The sequence below is a fragment of the Mus caroli genome, unplaced genomic scaffold (genome assembly GCF_978045245.1).
Source record: "Mus caroli unplaced genomic scaffold, Mus_caroli_1 scaffold_6, whole genome shotgun sequence".
Lineage (NCBI taxonomy): Eukaryota > Metazoa > Chordata > Mammalia > Rodentia > Muridae > Mus > Mus caroli.
In genome coordinates, this window is record NW_028227261.1 from 58197599 (window position 1) to 58214365 (window position 16767).

General features: G+C 38.4%; 1 long non-coding RNA gene and 1 pseudogene across 2 annotated transcripts in view; one reads left to right on the forward strand and one right to left on the reverse strand.

The window, feature by feature from the left end:
- LOC110292289 (uncharacterized) overlaps window positions 1-12260 on the forward strand; it is a 231834-nt gene extending 219574 nt beyond the window's left edge. For both annotated transcript variants that reach the window (XR_015047341.1, XR_003836434.2), the window contains 2 exons: window positions 3700-3795; window positions 11259-12260. This is a non-coding gene — a long non-coding RNA (uncharacterized LOC110292289). The remainder of the gene's footprint in view (window positions 1-3699; window positions 3796-11258) is intronic.
- Window positions 12261-15341: 3081 nt separating this feature from the next.
- Window positions 15342-16129, reverse strand: LOC110293367 (U2 small nuclear ribonucleoprotein B'' pseudogene; annotated as a pseudogene).
- Window positions 16130-16767: the final 638 nt, after the last annotated feature.

Here is a 16767-nt window from a genome sequence, read left to right on the forward strand (position 1 = left end):
AACCTCTTACTTTGCATGTTAGGAAAATGATGTCCATTTGACTCATGGACCAAGTTATTGGCAGGGCTGGAGCTCCAGCCTAGAAAACAAGCAGAGTGAGACTTTTGCAAGCACCTGTGTATGTTTACTGTGGTAGCTGTAGGATTAATACTAGCAGGGAGGTAAAGGAAGGGGGATTGGGCAAGCGGGGGTTAGAAATTAGTTAGTTATAACAAAGACCAACCAATCCTACAAAGAATCCAGAAGCTGGGATGTCCTTATAGAATTATCCCAAATTGAAGCAAAAGGGTTGGGATACTGTATTTGTCAAGAGCTTGTTTTTTTTTTTTTTTTTTTTTTGCGCAGGGCTTCTCAACCTGTGGGCCATAACCCTTTTGGTAATCCTCTATCTCCACAATTGTTTACATTATGATTCATAATGGTAGAAAAATTACAGTTATAAAGTAGCTACAAAAATAATTTTATGGTTGTGGTGTCACCACATGAGGAACTGTATTAAAGGGCATAGCATCGGGAAGGCTGAGAACCACTGCTCTAGAAGGAAAAACTTTCAGGCTAGACAGCAAGCAAAGCATCCAGAGAGGGAGGGCCTGGGAGGGAGCTGTCATCTGGGGGAGTGTCTGGATAGAATGCCACAGGACCTCCCAGTGCTGGAGGTGTCTTCTGGCTTATTCCTGCAACAGAGGACCCCACTTTGCTCATTTCCCAAGTATCAAAAGGAGGCATCATCCTACATTTAACATCATCAACCCAGAAGATCTCTCTCTCTCTCTCTCTCTCTCTCTCTCTCTCTCTCTCTCTCACACACACACACACACACACACACACACCACAGGGGGCAAAAAAAAAAAAAGATAGTCAGGGCAAGGAGAGTCGTGTGGGGCATTTCTTGGCTTTTTAGTTGTCTAAAGCAGGTGCCTTTCAGAGTTAATATAAAAATATCTGAAGCTTACTGTTTCTGCCTGGCTATTGAGCCCCTGGAATTTGCCTAGTTTCTGCGACTTTCGATAGTGCTAGAATTACAGGCAGAAGCTACTGGTGTGGATTCTGATGTGGGTCCTGGGGATCTGAACTCAGGCCTCCATGCTTGTGTGAAAATTAATTTACTCACTGAGTCAAGTCATCTTCCCAGCTACTGAACTTTTGACATAGGACTATGTTCACAAATGATTATATCAAGAGCGAATCTGTTATAGACTACAATGGTCTCAATACATACACATATATATATATATATATATATATATATATATGTATTTATATATACATATATATTTATAAATACATATATATATGTATTTAGTATATATATATATATATATATATATATATATATATATACACTAAATTAAGACCATTTTTATATGTGTGTGTGTGTGTGTGTGTGTGTATTTTCAAATGACAAGGAAAGGATGCTTACTAGCTGACAGACCCTAGACCTCAAGGGAATAATGGTAAATACTTTTATCTTTATTTCTAGAATTTTAAAGAATCATGTAATTGCCTTTAAATAACATATGAAAATGATTTGACAGGATGTGTGAAAATGCTTAGAAATCTTTGACTCCATATTTTCTCCTTGGGCACATCATTTAAAAAGGTGGTTCTACTGCATATACTCGTCCTCTTGAACATTATTCAAAGTGGTGAAAAATTAGAAAGAAACATTCCACGCAGTACAACCACATCAAAGCATATTGTGAAGCCATGAAAGAAAATGTTGTTTACAAATGGAAAACGCGTATGCTGAAACAGTGCGGAAAAAAAAGCAGGATGCAAAATTGAACACAGAATGAACACAGTTCAGCAAAAACCCAGCAATCTATTCATTAAAAGACAGAAAACATTCACATGTTAATGGTTGTGTACATAACTGATGGAATTATAATTTTTTTCTCTTCTGCTCTTATGTAATTTCAAAAGTTCTTTTAATGAAAGGCTGTCGTTTCTACAACAGAAACAAATAGACATTAGGAATGACTGAAGCTGGAAATGTGTGCTGACTGGAGATTAGTCTTAAGCATTCTTCCATAACCCGTCAGCACCTGGTCCCCTTGTCTCATTGCCTTGATGGTTAACTGGGCATCTTCTGAGTTAGGCACAAAAGGCAGAATGAGAATGTGAACAGCCAGGGTCGTGCTACAACTCTCTTGGGTACCCCAGCATGAGGACATATTCATTCTCAGACCCAGGCTTATCAGTGAAGTGACCTCTGATTAGATCAAACGGTCCTGGGGATTTGGGGCTCAAGGTGTACTGTCTGTCATCTGGAAACCTCTTAAACTTGTCAACTCAACATAAGCAGTTCTTCGATTTCCATGTTGGTTTTATAGGAATCTGATAAATGAAGGATGATCACCGTTTCAGAGCCACTGGGTTAGATGACCAGGACAAAGCTTCTGATTCTAGGAGTCATGAGCGCATGTGGAATTGTATAACTTAGTGTGTGTTTGGGGGTGGGTGTCACAATAACTGGCAAAAGTGAACAGGTTGTTAAGTGTTTGGTTGTGAGTCTAGCCTTAACTGCTAAGCCTTCTTTCCAGCCTCAGTGGAAGGTTTCTGAATATGGAACAACCAAAACCAAGTTCAAAGTTGGGTGTGTAGTAAATTCAAGGTGTTTCAGCCTTGCTGCATCATCATGGGACTTCACCACTGCCTTGGTTCTGAGAGCACAGGCAAACTTGACTCTGTTGCTTGTTGTCATGCTATGCTAAGCCTAGGAATGCAGTCTGAAACACCCGGATCCGATGTGAGACTAGTGGAGATTATAAATTACAATGTTTGTGTTGTCTATACAAAATTTTCTGCTTTTCTAGAGACAGTGTTTTAATTGGGGGGGGGGGGAGAGAAAGAAATCTAGTCCTCAGCATTTAAGATCAAATTAGTGTATCTTTGTATTCCATTGCTTTAGATTATTTAATTTTAAAAATTGCTGTTTGAGTTGCTAAGTTGAGATCTTTTTAAAAAAAATCATTCAATGGTTTCATTATATACCTTTGCTAGGTAAATAGATAGACCTAGAAAAGATTATACTGAGCGACGTAACCCAGACTCAGAGAGACAAGTGCTGTGTACTCTTTGTTATGTGCAGTTTCTAGTTCCTAATCTTCAGATTTGTGTGTATAACATTGAGTAACCACAGAAGCCAGGAAATTATAAAGGGGATGTATCAGGGTAGTGGGGCATGAGAGGGGAACAGCAAGATGTAGGTAATATGAAACAGGAAATAGAAAAATGGGGAAGGTTGTATGGGGAGCATGGAGATGTTAATACAGAAGGAGAAGGAGGAGGAAGAGGAGGGAGAAATAACACCAATGTTATTTGATAAAGCCTTAAGGATTTTATTATTTTATATTTATCTAAAACACACACACACACACACACACACACACACACACACACACACACACACATACACCTTAGAGGAAGTTACTCCACTGGGCTTGACAGTGCTCCCCACAAGAAACATAGACTAACAAAACCTCAAGACTAGGCATGGGGCTTCCCCATTTGAATGAATGATCAGGGTAATCCAGGAGACTCTCAAAAATAACATAATCTATTATTGTTGCCTTTGGTTGTCTCACAGTGATTGATACTAAGCCCCTATTGCTGTACCCCTATACGGCACAGTTAGTACACAATGCTCAAAATTATTTGATCTGGATCAGATCTAAGAGCATCTTTTCTAACTTCCAGGTTACCAGAAAATACTGTGCAAGATGCCAAGATAGAGAAGCAATTAATAGTCCTACCCAGTTGTGATACCTTTCAACCATGGCAATGACCAGCATGGTAAGATATCCATAAAGGTATGGTAAGTGGCACTCACACGTTGGTGACAACCAACGACTGTCTAATTGCACTTAAGCCTGTTTAACAGGAGGGATACCACGCATGTTCCTAGAAACCTACCCCACTTTCAATGGCTAGTCTCTTAGAAGAGACTCGACTTCCACCACTTTATCAGTCCAGATCTATCAAACCTTTATCAGAACGCTTTTCTTTACAGAAAATGGAGACCATTACAGAAATCCACAGCTGGACACAATGCAGACATCAACAGATCCTGGGTAGCCCTACCCCACAACTACGTCACAACTCCTGCATTTATGGCTCTGCAAACATCACAGAGAGGGGCTAGGAAGACTGTAAGAACGAAACACCAGAAGTTGGCTGTGAAACAGTCTTTCCTAGAAATGCCTGCATAAGCAAAGTTTGAACAATGGCAGTATCAGTAGACTTGTTGATGTGGAAAGGAAAAACAGCCTCACAGGGGCACATCTGTGGATAAGGCAACTGATGACTGCTGAGAATGGGAGAGCTACCCTCTACCTGGGATGAGCTCTCTATTTAGCTATCCAATACAAACAGTATCACTGAAACTGTACATATACAAAAAATAGAATGGACTCGGTAGGTTGTATTTGTGCATAAATATATGTAGCAATAATAGTGGGACAAGAAGAGGCTAGCAGTTTGAGAGTTGTGGCAACTTGGGAGAAAGTGATATAATTATATTTTAATTAAAATATGTAAAAATACATAGAAAAAATTCAATAAATTTTCTTTTGTGAATAGGGCAAACGTTTTCATACTTTCTGAAATGGATCTAAACATGCTCCTGCATTTTATACCATGCATTTATGAAGAACAGTGCTCTCACAGTTGATGTATAAAAATAAATATTGAACACTTGGACAAACCTTCAAGATGTTCTGTGTCCTGCAATATCAAATAAGCAGTCAAGATTTAGGTCCTTATGTGAACACTAACAAGCATGTGCATGTTATTAGTTTAGTTTTTAATAAATTGTAAAATTGTGTGTATAGCAGATAATTGCCTTAATTTTCTGTAATATGCAATCAGTGAACATATACCAATTTTCTAGACATATATATCAATAGTCATGAAAAAACTTTTCAGGTATGAAGTGGTTATGAGTGTAGAGTTTAGGAAGCCTTGTTCTTGACTGTCCATCTGTAGATAATTAATATTTGGGGGTATAGGTGCTAGTTATTTCTCATCTAACAAGTTTAAAGTTTGTTTTTAATAACAGTAAATAATGTATTAACATAAAGTTAGCATTACATTTAAAAATTTTTTTATTAGATATTTTCTTCATTTACATTTCAAATGTTATCCCCAAAGTCCCCTATACTCTCCCCCTGCCCTGTTTCCCAACCCACCCACTCTTGCTTCCTGGTCCTGGCATTCCCCTGTTTTGGGGCATATGATCTCAAGATCAAGGGCCTCTCCTCCCATTGATGGCTGACTAGGCCAATCTCTGCTACATACGCAACTAGAGACACAGTTCTGTGGGGCTAGAGAAAGTAAACAAGGAGCTAAAGGGGTCGGCAACCCTATAGGAGGATCAACAATATGAACTAACCATTACCCCCACAGAACTGTGTCTCTAGCATTGCATTTTTAAGATCATAGTATTGTTAGCTATACACACATGGTCGTGTTGAATAGTGTAAGCTTAGGATCTTGTGTTTTATTCTCAAGAGTCTCAAAATATTTTCAATTTATCTCTTAATTTATTCTTTAGCCCATTGATTATACAAGAGTAAGTTTTTTGATTTCCACATGCTTAACAATTTCTCTGATTTTTATTTTCATTTTCTTATGATTGGAAGTGATGAGTGATGTGGCTTAAACCTTATTTAATTGGTTAAGATTGTTTTGTTCCCTAACATTCTATTTATACTATTGAATGTCCTGTTGCACTTGGGGATAGGTGTTCTGAGGCAGCAGGGCACCACGTTCTTTATATGTGGATCTTGTTCATATGTTCTTAGTTTTTTCAAACTTACTGTTGGCTCACAGGTTTCTGTCTGTTATTAAGAGTAGGATATTATGATTTTTTATTTTTATTGTGTTACTGTATATTTCCCAGGTTCTATTAATGTTTGCTTCATACATTTGGGTGTTCTGACTACAAATCCTGCTGAATTCACTGTTTTTATCCCCCACCCCCATGTATCATCTATCTATCTATCTATCTATCTATCTATCTATCTATCTATCTATCTATCATTTTTTTGTTTTTCATGACATTTTACATTTTAAAGTATATTTTTCTGGTATGTGTGGAGCAACCTCTGTTTGTTCTCATTTCATTATTGTTTGTAAGAAACATTGTTTATATTTTGCTTTTAGCCTTTGCATGTCTTTAGAGTGTATCTGTTGGAGACAGCAAGCAGTTGGATCTTGTTTGTTCAAAATCCATTTCTGTGACCAGGAGCTTTAATCAATGTATTCAAAACAATTTATTATAGAGAAGAACTTAGACTATCTTTTTCGCAATTGATTTTTGTCTGTCTGACAGTTTTTGTGGTCTTTTCTTTGCCTCTCTGTTTTGCTGTCTAATTTTGCAATGGATATTTTGCATCTTCTTGTTCTTCTCTGTACATAACCTAAAGGTATTGTCTTTGTGTTCACCGCAGGGTTTGTGTAGTATGACTTAAGTTTATAACACTGACTTTAAGATGACTGCAGCTTATTTTCAACAGTGAATGCAAGTTTTATGTTTTGTTTTATTCCTGAATTATTTTGGGAATGGGCAGACCTTGTGTGTATTCAGTAAATGTTCTGACTTTGGACCACATCCTCAGCCCTATGTGTTGTCATTAATGTCACAAATTATAGTTTTAAAGCTGTATTCTTCATTTATGTCTAGCACCATAGATGAAATACTGTATGAGATGAAATTTCACACTGCCATTATGGTATTTCCCTAGTCTATGCATTTCCCTTCGCCATTGAGCTTTCTACCTTCATGTGCTTTCATAGGACTCTTTATCATCCTTTAAATTCAATTAAAATTATCTTTAGCATTTCTTATTTTCATTAATGCAGTGGTGATGAAACCCCTCAGCTCTTACTTATCTGGGAAGGTATTTCTGCTTTATTTCTGTGGAGACTATAGCCATATGTAGTATTCTTGATTGACATTATTTTTCTTTAGCACTTGAACATATCATTGTGTTTCCGTTTGCCCCACAAGCTTGCAATGTGAAGTCCCTTCTTATTCTTACCAGGCCGTCTTTGTATGTGACAAGTCACTTTTATTTCTGTGCCTACAAAATCCCCTATCTTTGATTGTTGACAATGTGATTGTAATTTCTCAGGATGCGCTTCTTTGGATTAATCACAGCTAGGGTCCTTTAGACATCTAGATGTCCATTTCCCCCCACAGGGTCACTTATTCACACCATCTTATTATCTGCCTCTTTTCTGTTCTCTCTCTCTCTCTCTCTCTCTCTCTCTCTCTCTCTCTCTCTCTCTCTCATCTTTGTTTATTGTTTTTAGCACTAGGAATTTATCCAAGAACCCAATAGACTCTATGGCAATCTCCCATCGCTTTCTTTCCTAACCACTCTACTTTATGATAGCCTCTAATTTCTGTAGGATTGGTTTTTTTTTTCTCTTTTTGTGTTAATTTTTACTATGCTTCTGATTGGATAATGTCAATGTCTTTGTGACTGCTGATTCTATCTTGTGAATGAAGTTACTACCATTGTGAATTTTCAGTTCTATTCTGTGTTCTTTAGCTTTAAAATCACTGTTTGGTTATTTAAAAAAAAAATAAGAGAGTTGATACTGTTATTCTATTCATTATGTTCTTGTGAGTTGATTGAATGTAACATGGCTATTTTGAATTCTTAATTTGGTAATTCACTTAACTCCATTACCTGAAGTTAGGCTTTGGAGATTCTTTTGTTCCTATGGTTGGGCCATGTTTTCTCAAGTTTTTATGTATGCCTTGTATCTTTGTATTTGGTTGTACATTTGAAACACACCTGCCTCTATATCATTATACTTCAACTCTGTACAAGGAAAGACTTCCACAGTCATTTGAGGTCAAGATTCCAGAACCTCCTCAAATTTGTCTAGGGATACATTTTTTTTCTATGCTTTCATGAATAAGCCCGGCAGAGTTTTGCTGGCTTAGTCTTCAGTTTGTAATCTCTTCCTCCCTCTAGTGTCTATCTGTAGTATTACAAGTTCCAACGTGCTAAACTATGTGCCTTTCCCTGAGGCCTCAGGGGCCATCAGGAACCTGTGTTGGGTAAGCCAGAAACCTTGAAGGTCCCTGAAGAGCTGGGATTTTTTTTTTTTTTGACACATGTTCGCTCCATTCATCCCTTCCACTCCCAGAGCCACAAGCTGGGCTCTCACTCCCTAGGTGGCAGGCTGTGCCAGTTTCTGTTTGTGGTATTACAAGTTCTCTGGCACTGACATGAGCTGCCGAGCTCACTTTTGTTCTCTGCAGCCCCTAGGCATGAACACTGTGAAGTATGTGAGAAGGAAATTAGTTCTTCGAGAGAAGAGACTTTGAATGCAAAATCTATTTTTCTCTTTGCCCTCCCCCCCCCCCCCAAGGAAGAGACTGATAATTGGACTTTTGCACTCTGGAAAAGGAGACGTTTGATATGGAACGCCTTCTTTTACTACACCTTCTCTTTATATCTACCACCTCTTTTACCCCTCCCCCTCTCCTCCACGCTCCCTCCTAGTTTCCTTTTTTTTTTTTTTTTTTTTTTTTTTTTCCAGATCGACCAGTACTATTCAGGCTGGTCTTGAATTTGTGTTCGTCTTACCTCAGCTTCCTAAGTAGTTGAGATTAAGGATGGGTCTCTGCACTTGGTTTGCCACTCTCAGCATGACTATTCTTGGCTTTGAACTTATTTCTAGGGTTCTCATGAAGGCATTTCCCACTCACGTGTGTCATATTATAGTCACTCTTTCTGTGAGGACAATGAGATTTGGTGCTTCTGATTTCACTATCTTGCTAATGTCATCATCCTCTGTCTCTTAAATAATGAGAGATGAAAGCATTCCCCACCCTCACGTGTGGAGACACTAAGTCTTCTTTCCCATATGCTGCCTGAGACCTTCTCTCTATCTTTATACAGTTGTATTAACAACGTATCTTATTCAACATGGTCCATCCCGGGGCTCTAGGCTTCTAGGAGCAGATGGAGTATTACATTTTACTCAAGGCCTTGTACTGGAGAACCCCATATTTCCTAAATATATTTACAAAATAGTGGAGAACATATGGGTATCTGTGTCTATCCGGTTCTAGTGTTGAGAGCTGTTGTATACAACTGTCCTGGTTAGCTTTCTTCACTGTCAACTTGAAGGCTAAAATCACCTGAGAAAATGAAGTCTCAATTGAGGGATGGCAGAAGATGGGCTGGCAGAGGCATGTCTGTGGGGGATTATCTTGATTATCTATTGATGTAGGAGAACCCAGCCCACTGTGGAGGGCACCATTCCTTAGGCCAGTGTTTCTCAACATTCCTAATGCGTTGATTTTTTTATTGAATACAGTTCCTCATGTTGTGGTGACCCCCCAACTATAACATATTTTCTTTTGCTACTTCATAACTGCAATTTTGCTACTGTTATGAGTCCTAATGTAAATATCCATGCTTTCTCATAGTCTTAGGTGACCCTTATGAGAGGGTTGTTCATCCCTTAAATGGGTCATGACCCAACTGCCCTAGGCAGACAGGTAGTCCTGGGCTGCATAAGAGAACTAATTAAACACAGGTGTGCCACAAAGCCAGTAAGGTGATGTTCCTCTATGGTTTTGCCTTCATGTTCAAATTTAAAATCTGCTCTGTCTTTCCTTATTGGAGGTCTGTGTCTTGGAAGTGTAAATTTCAATGACAATAACAACAACAACAATAACAACAACAACAACATCAACAACAACAGACAGCTGCAGTAACAACAACAAAATGCTCTCCTCTCTTAACTTGCTTTTGGTCACAGGGCTTTGTCACAGCAATGGATGCAACTAGAAAAGCAACTCAGGGTCTCTTCCCATGAACCTCCTTCCAGACCTCAAGGCAAACCTTCTCTTACTGAATATATTCATACACATGTGTTAAATATTTATGGGTTGTCTAATTGCAACGTCAACGATAGTCCCTGCTTCAGAATGTGGGGGACGTTAGGACAATAGGAGCCCTTAGGTAACAGCAAAAGCAGGTTAGTTCGCTTACTAAGTCTTTCCTTTACAGAAGGCTTGAATATCGTAGATTTCTGGCCAATGAAGAATTATTTTGTAGGGTGAAGAATCCTTTCATTGCTTTTTATTTCTAACTTGATATGAAATATTCATCAAATTGTGTCATATACAAATGTATATGTATATGTATAAAATGTATATGTATATGTATAAAAAGCAGTTAAAAATGACAGATGAAAACATTTTGCCACAGTCAAAAATTCAAGTTTGGGCAAAGGTTTAAGTAATTTATATATGAACAGTGATACCCATCTTTTTTCTTTACTATATAGATCAATATAAATAAGTGATAGTCTTTACGATGAAATCAAATTGGTTTGTAGGGTCCTTTGGTGGAAATACTACTAACTTACTGTGTTATATAACATAATTTTTACAGCATTTGAATATTCAATACAATATGCACAAATCTTTAAAAATATTATTTTAATTTTGTAATTTGTATTTATTATTTTAATTGTTCCTGACTCTGAAGCATGAGTTTTCTATCATTAATAGGAACTTAAAGGTTACAATGGCTCAGGACCTCTGTGTTATTCTGTATTGCTATTGAATAAGTCATTGAATAAGTTATAGAAATCCACAACTGTCCAAAATACAGAGAACCATTGGCCATGTACCCAAACCAATGGATGCATCTACAATATAACCACTATACCTAAGGCTCGGGGAACATTGCAGAAAAAGGGACAGAAAGATTGTAAGAGCTGGGAAACAGGCTATCTGCTGTGAGATAGAGTATTTTATACATAACAGGGAAGTTACCCTATGAAATGTAAAGAATATTGTTCCTTAAACAAGACAGGAATAACACATCAGTTGGTATGTCAGTGTAGATGGGGAATCTCACAGGGCCTTATCCTCAAATGAGGATCCAAAGGCAACTAATGGCTGCCGAGAGAGGACAAATCAGTCTCCTTTAAGGACAGGTCATATTTGATAGCAATCTGCCCTTAACAAATACAGATATGAGCAATATTAAATGGGATCAGTAGGCTGTAGTTATATAAACACATGTACACACAGACACACCACCACCACCACCACCACCACCACCACCACCACCACCACCAATAATTAAGGAAGAAGACATCATGGATTTGAGAAAGGAGTGAGGGAGGCATAGGAAGAGTCAGGTGGGGGAAAAGGAGGTAAAGAAATTATGTAAATATAATATTGATGTGCCAATGTCTTGTATGGTTTCCAGGGGCTTACATCGCTATGGGTGACAAGGGAATGAAGAAATGGCAGCACACACAGAAACACAGAAAAGCTGGGATTCGGTGGACTGGGCGCTCTCTGATGGAGGAACTGCAGGACTCTAGAAGTTCAGCATGTTGACTATCAACATCCAAACATGGACAAGAGGAAGTCTTAGCCACCTTTCTGAGCTTCACCCTGCGAGTGTGTATGTGTGGGGGCTTGTGCCATTTTATCATGAGTCTGAGACTATAGTTCTTGGCATGGACATGCACATATCAATAGCACATCTTCACTAAGGACATCAGGCATTTAGGACTTCCTCCACTCCCAACACTCATCACATATGAAATTCTGAACTGAATCAAAAGCCCTAAAATTCAAAAAGATTTTCTCAAAAGCAGGAAATAATATGAAACTTTGCAGAGTTAGGTTATAGCATTTTCATAAATTATGTCTTTAGTACACCAGGAATATCAACCACCAGTTGTAGAACATGTATTTACAGTGATAATGAAATTCTATTATCTTAAAATGAATGAGAAAAAAAAGAGTAATGAATTTGAAAAATAGGGGAGCATTTGAATGAAGGAAAGGGAATTTGGTAATGATGTAATTATACTATAATCTCAAAAAATACAAGAAATAGTTAAAACACAAAGAAAACATTTCTTTTATCTTTGAAGTCTTGTTTAATTCACTTGTATAAAAACCAACTTCACACATATTTTTAGATTTATGTCTCTATTAAAGTATGTCAGTGCATGAATTTAGGATAAATAACATGTATCTTCTTATAGCTTGATGTGAACTTTGAGACCTCATTCACTTGCAGAGTTACCTTCTCTTCCGCATTCAGGAAATGTTTGGGGTAGCTGACATGGTTGTGCTGAATAAAGAGAGACAGTTGAAAATTCTGCTGGTCTCCTCTGTGTAGTTTTGAGGAATGTACTAGATCACTCTCATTCCACGAGGGGAAGAGATGTGGCTGAGTGCCCTCTGTGGGATCTTCTGGCTGTGGGGACTTCATTTTTAGTGTTTTTTTTTTTTCTCGTTCTTTGGTTGCTAATTAGTTGTGATCTTCTGAGTGACGTCACACACGTTGCAGAATGTTCCATATGACAGTCCATACATAGCTTCATCACTGGGTTTGGGAGAATTTGATATCCATACCTGGACTTATCAGACTTTCGAAACAAATTCTAATATTGCCATCATTGAAAGAATCCTTGACCATTCAATGAAAATCAGCTCAAAACGGACCAAAAATGTAGCCAGATTTTTGGTTAGTTTAGGAGTTCCCATTTTCATACTTCTCCCCCTTATCCCTCCCAACAACCAAGAGTAGGTAGGAGAGAAAGAAGGTTAGAGGGAAAGGGGGTATTGATGTCTTTAGAGTACTTCCCGCTGACTCGGGGTTCTAGTTCCTTGGGCACAATGTTGATCTTCACCATCAGGATATCTCCAGCCAGCAACCAGCAACTGCAGCAACCAGCAACTGCAGCAGCAACTGCTCCCTCTCAGGGTTTTGCCATTTGTATTCCATTTCAAGAGTCCCCAGAATTCCGAACATAGTACACTTGCAAAAGCCATCTGCAGGTGTCAAAACTGCACCTCTGTTAAAGTATGAGGCAAACCATAGTCTGCTAATGTGGACAATCTGAGGGAACTCCATATCCCACACCTGGGATTGAGAAAAAAATTATTCCTATAACACTTCTGTGTTTAAAGAAACCAAAATTCTCACTATATTCCCCCCTTTCTGTTGTAAGACATTAATCATCTCTGTTTAGTAAGGAATTATAAACAGAGACATTTTAAATGAACCAATCATACACTTTTCAAATCAATGATAAAGGTTTTCAGGAGATACTACCTGCTCAATTCTAACCTTTATCAATTTTGATGGCATCCATAACTTTTTGTTTTCTATAGAAACAAACAAATCCATGTATCCAATGTAAAACTTGTGTAGGCTTCCATTCTGATGTTAACACATCCTTATAGGCTGATTTAATCCCATGGTCTTTTTTGTTTCTTCTATAATCCAGCATATGTAGGATGCTAGGTTGTTTCTTTCTCATTAACAATTGAAAAATTCAGTTAACAAGGCTGTTCTTAGTCTGTCTCTGAGGGTTTTTAATTCTTCCTGTTTGTTTTATTAGCATCTCTTTTAAAGTGTGATTATATCTTTCTATGACAGTTTATCCTGTAGAATTGTGTGGTATATAATAATGTTCTTTATGTTTTGGTTTTTGTTTTCTTTTGTTTGTTTTTGTTTGTCGAGACAGGGTTTCTCTGTACAGCCCTGGCTGTCCTGGAACTCACTTTGTAGACCAGGCTGGCCTTGAACCTAGAAATCCACCAGCCTCTGCCTCCCAAGTGCTGGGATTAAAGGCGTGCGCCACCACCGCCCTGCTCAGAATCAGCTTCTTAAGAACTTAAAGTTCTTGTCTATTTACAGGTAAGGTCATGGATGTTTTAGCAGTGGTCCCTGCTTATAAATTTGGAAACTCAGTTCCTAGGGTTTCTTGTGTTTGGATAACTGACACAGCCTGGGATTGTTTTCGATGACATACATCAATACCTTCCCCGGAAGCATCTACAGTCTATCTTGGGCTGTGTCTGGGATTATAGGAATATTAATTTGAGTACTCCCACTGTTGTAAAAGATCATTTCCCCATAAGTTTATGAGTATCTCAGACACACAAAGTATTAATTTCCCTGTTTGACCTTCCACTCCCACACATTTAACCCACTAGATATTTTTCTTTTTCTGAGATAAATTTTCCAGTTCTTAGAAATTGTGTATGAACCTTGTGCAGTGGCCATTCTGAATTCTAACATTTCTTTGGGGGAATGATGGTCACATTAGCTTCTGTATCCTCCAAACCTTCTATTTCAACACAATTAACTTACAATTTTAATTTTGGCTTCTGATCATTAACCACTGTTTGCCAGAACACATATTTTTAGTACTTACAAAGTCCCCTGTTCTTTCTACTGGAGCAGCTTTGCCTTTAATGTAGGGAAACAACAGCATCTTAGCAATCTTATCATTTGCATTAATTTACCTCTCTTTCTCTCTCTCTGTCTCTCTCTCTCTCTGTCTCTCCCTGCCCCCATAGGACATAATTTTAATTTCTCCTTGCCAGGATGCACAACGAGTTCTTGGGAGCTCAATCTACTTCATCCTGAGATCATCCCTACTGTTCCCGAGGGCAAAGGACCATAAACTCCAGTGATTGCTTTATAACATTGAATTTTGGGGGATAGGGTAAGAGGTTTATCTGGGGGCTGCACTGCCTACAGTAGCATGCGTGAGACTGTCAATACTTAGTTGCAGTTTTTTGCCTGCTTCTTATTTTCTGGCTGACAAGAGAGAAGTTGCTCATTTTATTTTGCTTCAGGGCTTTGAGCTGCCAGGTTCTACATTTCATTTCCTAACAACCATAAATTGCCTTGAATATCTGTCTTGGACCTACACTCATTGATTCAATGCTATCCCTTGCCACAATGCCTGTGCATCCTGGGAAACCTAGGCACTCTTTCTGTTTGATATTTGAAAACCCGTTGCCCCTGGAAATGGATTGTTTACTGCCTCAGCAGGAAAATACCGTATTTCTCATAGCTAACCCCCAGACATTTTGAAATCTGAAACCATTAGTATGGCTTAGTCACAGTTTCTCTGCAAATGATCAAATTTTCTGCTTTTGAAGCACTGGACATTTTGATCTTGGAGACCCTTAGAAATAGCATGTCCTATGCTGCATTAACATGATAACTGTGAGAACCAATATCAGCTATGTCCCTTTGCACACAATGATCGGCACTGTCCATGAGTTTAACAGTTATTAACTCTTTTACATTGAGTATTAGCATTGTCAAAGGCAAGGGTCTCTATCAGCTCTTGCCTTGCTTAACGGTGTTCATAAGCTTTGTAAACAGCTGAAACTAATCCTTGCAAAAAGTCAGAAAAGGCTACTCCAGAGCCTTATAGAATTTTCGTAAATGAGGCAGAACTTTTCCTGGGCTCCCCAACTTTATCCAAAGCTCTTCCCCCACACCCCCAAGATTACAAATAAAAGTTTATTGTACAATTTCATAGTTCAGCAAAACTAAAAAAATCAGGTGACTCTTCTCCGAAAACTTCACCTTTACTTCCAACCAATTCTTGGCATAGGTAATCTTCATGGCATGGGACAGTGTGATCTTAAACCCCTGCAGATCAACTCTGACAGCTCCAGCCTGCCCATCATTCTCAAATTCTACAAACGCAATGTCAGGTCTCCCTGGTACCAAGCGAACTTCCTTGAAACCAGGGAACTGGTTTAACAGCATGGATAACATCATCTCATTCGTCCGCTCTGGCAAGCCATTAAGGAATAGGATATAGTTTGGAGGATAATCAGGGACCTGAGGATTTGACGCTGCATTTCCTTGGGTATTAGCTGAATTTGGTATTCCCGGACCAGGCTTCTTGTTTGCAGCTGCTACAGCCTATTGCATGGTTTTAGCTTTCTTCTTTTCCTTGTCATTGAAAGTACCATGAATTTTAGATATTACATCAGAATCTGTTTTTGCGTACTGAATTCTCATTGGTTTACCATAAAATGGAAATCCTTGTAATTGTCTCAAAGCATTTGTGGAGGAACCCAGTTCCTTAAATATAACAAAAGCCTGTCCCCTCATCTTCATGGTCTTTAAAGCCACAATTTACCAAGGGTCCAAACTGAAAAAAGCAGGGCATACAGGGATCTCTTCAATTCTTCTTTTTTAATTTTGTCATTCATGTTGTAGATATAAATCATGTGATTTGGTCTGATATCCTTGTTTGAGTAGAACCATTCAAATAGCCTGAAGCCGGTGCGGTCCATTTGAAAATAAAGCCGGAAGACCCAAAGCTCTTAAAGGCACTAAACAACATTGCTATATAATGGTGTCATCAAATTGAATCTGTTCTTATAGATCAGAGTACTGCTCTTCATCCAGCAACTGAACTTTGACAATATCAATTCCCCTTGCTTTATTTCTCTGTTCAATATTCACAGCCTCTTTCTTATACCATGTTAACCACTATAACTATTGACTGGCTTTTAGCACAGCTATTACCAGCCCCTTCCAGTTTTGGAGAATAATTCCATTTTGGATAGTCCAGTCACTTAAAATTTGTTTTACAAAAGATGAATATATCCAGTAGGAAACCATAGTCTCTTTAAAATGCCTCAGATCTATAATTTCTATAGGATGCCACCCTATTTTGTCATAACCCTGATCTGGAGCCATTAGCAGACATGCGCTGGGTGTACAATTAATTACTGGAGAAACTGATGGGGATTTTGTAATCCTAGTCACTTCACACCTTTCTGATGGTGCAATTGGTTCAAGATTAATTAACCCCTTTTTTCTTGAAAGGGGCTATTTCAGTTTTCCTTTAACCTTTTATCCTGCATGGCCTTGGCCTACTCCTCTTCTCCAGACTCACACCTGGCTTTCCACCCTGACCAGGGGTGGA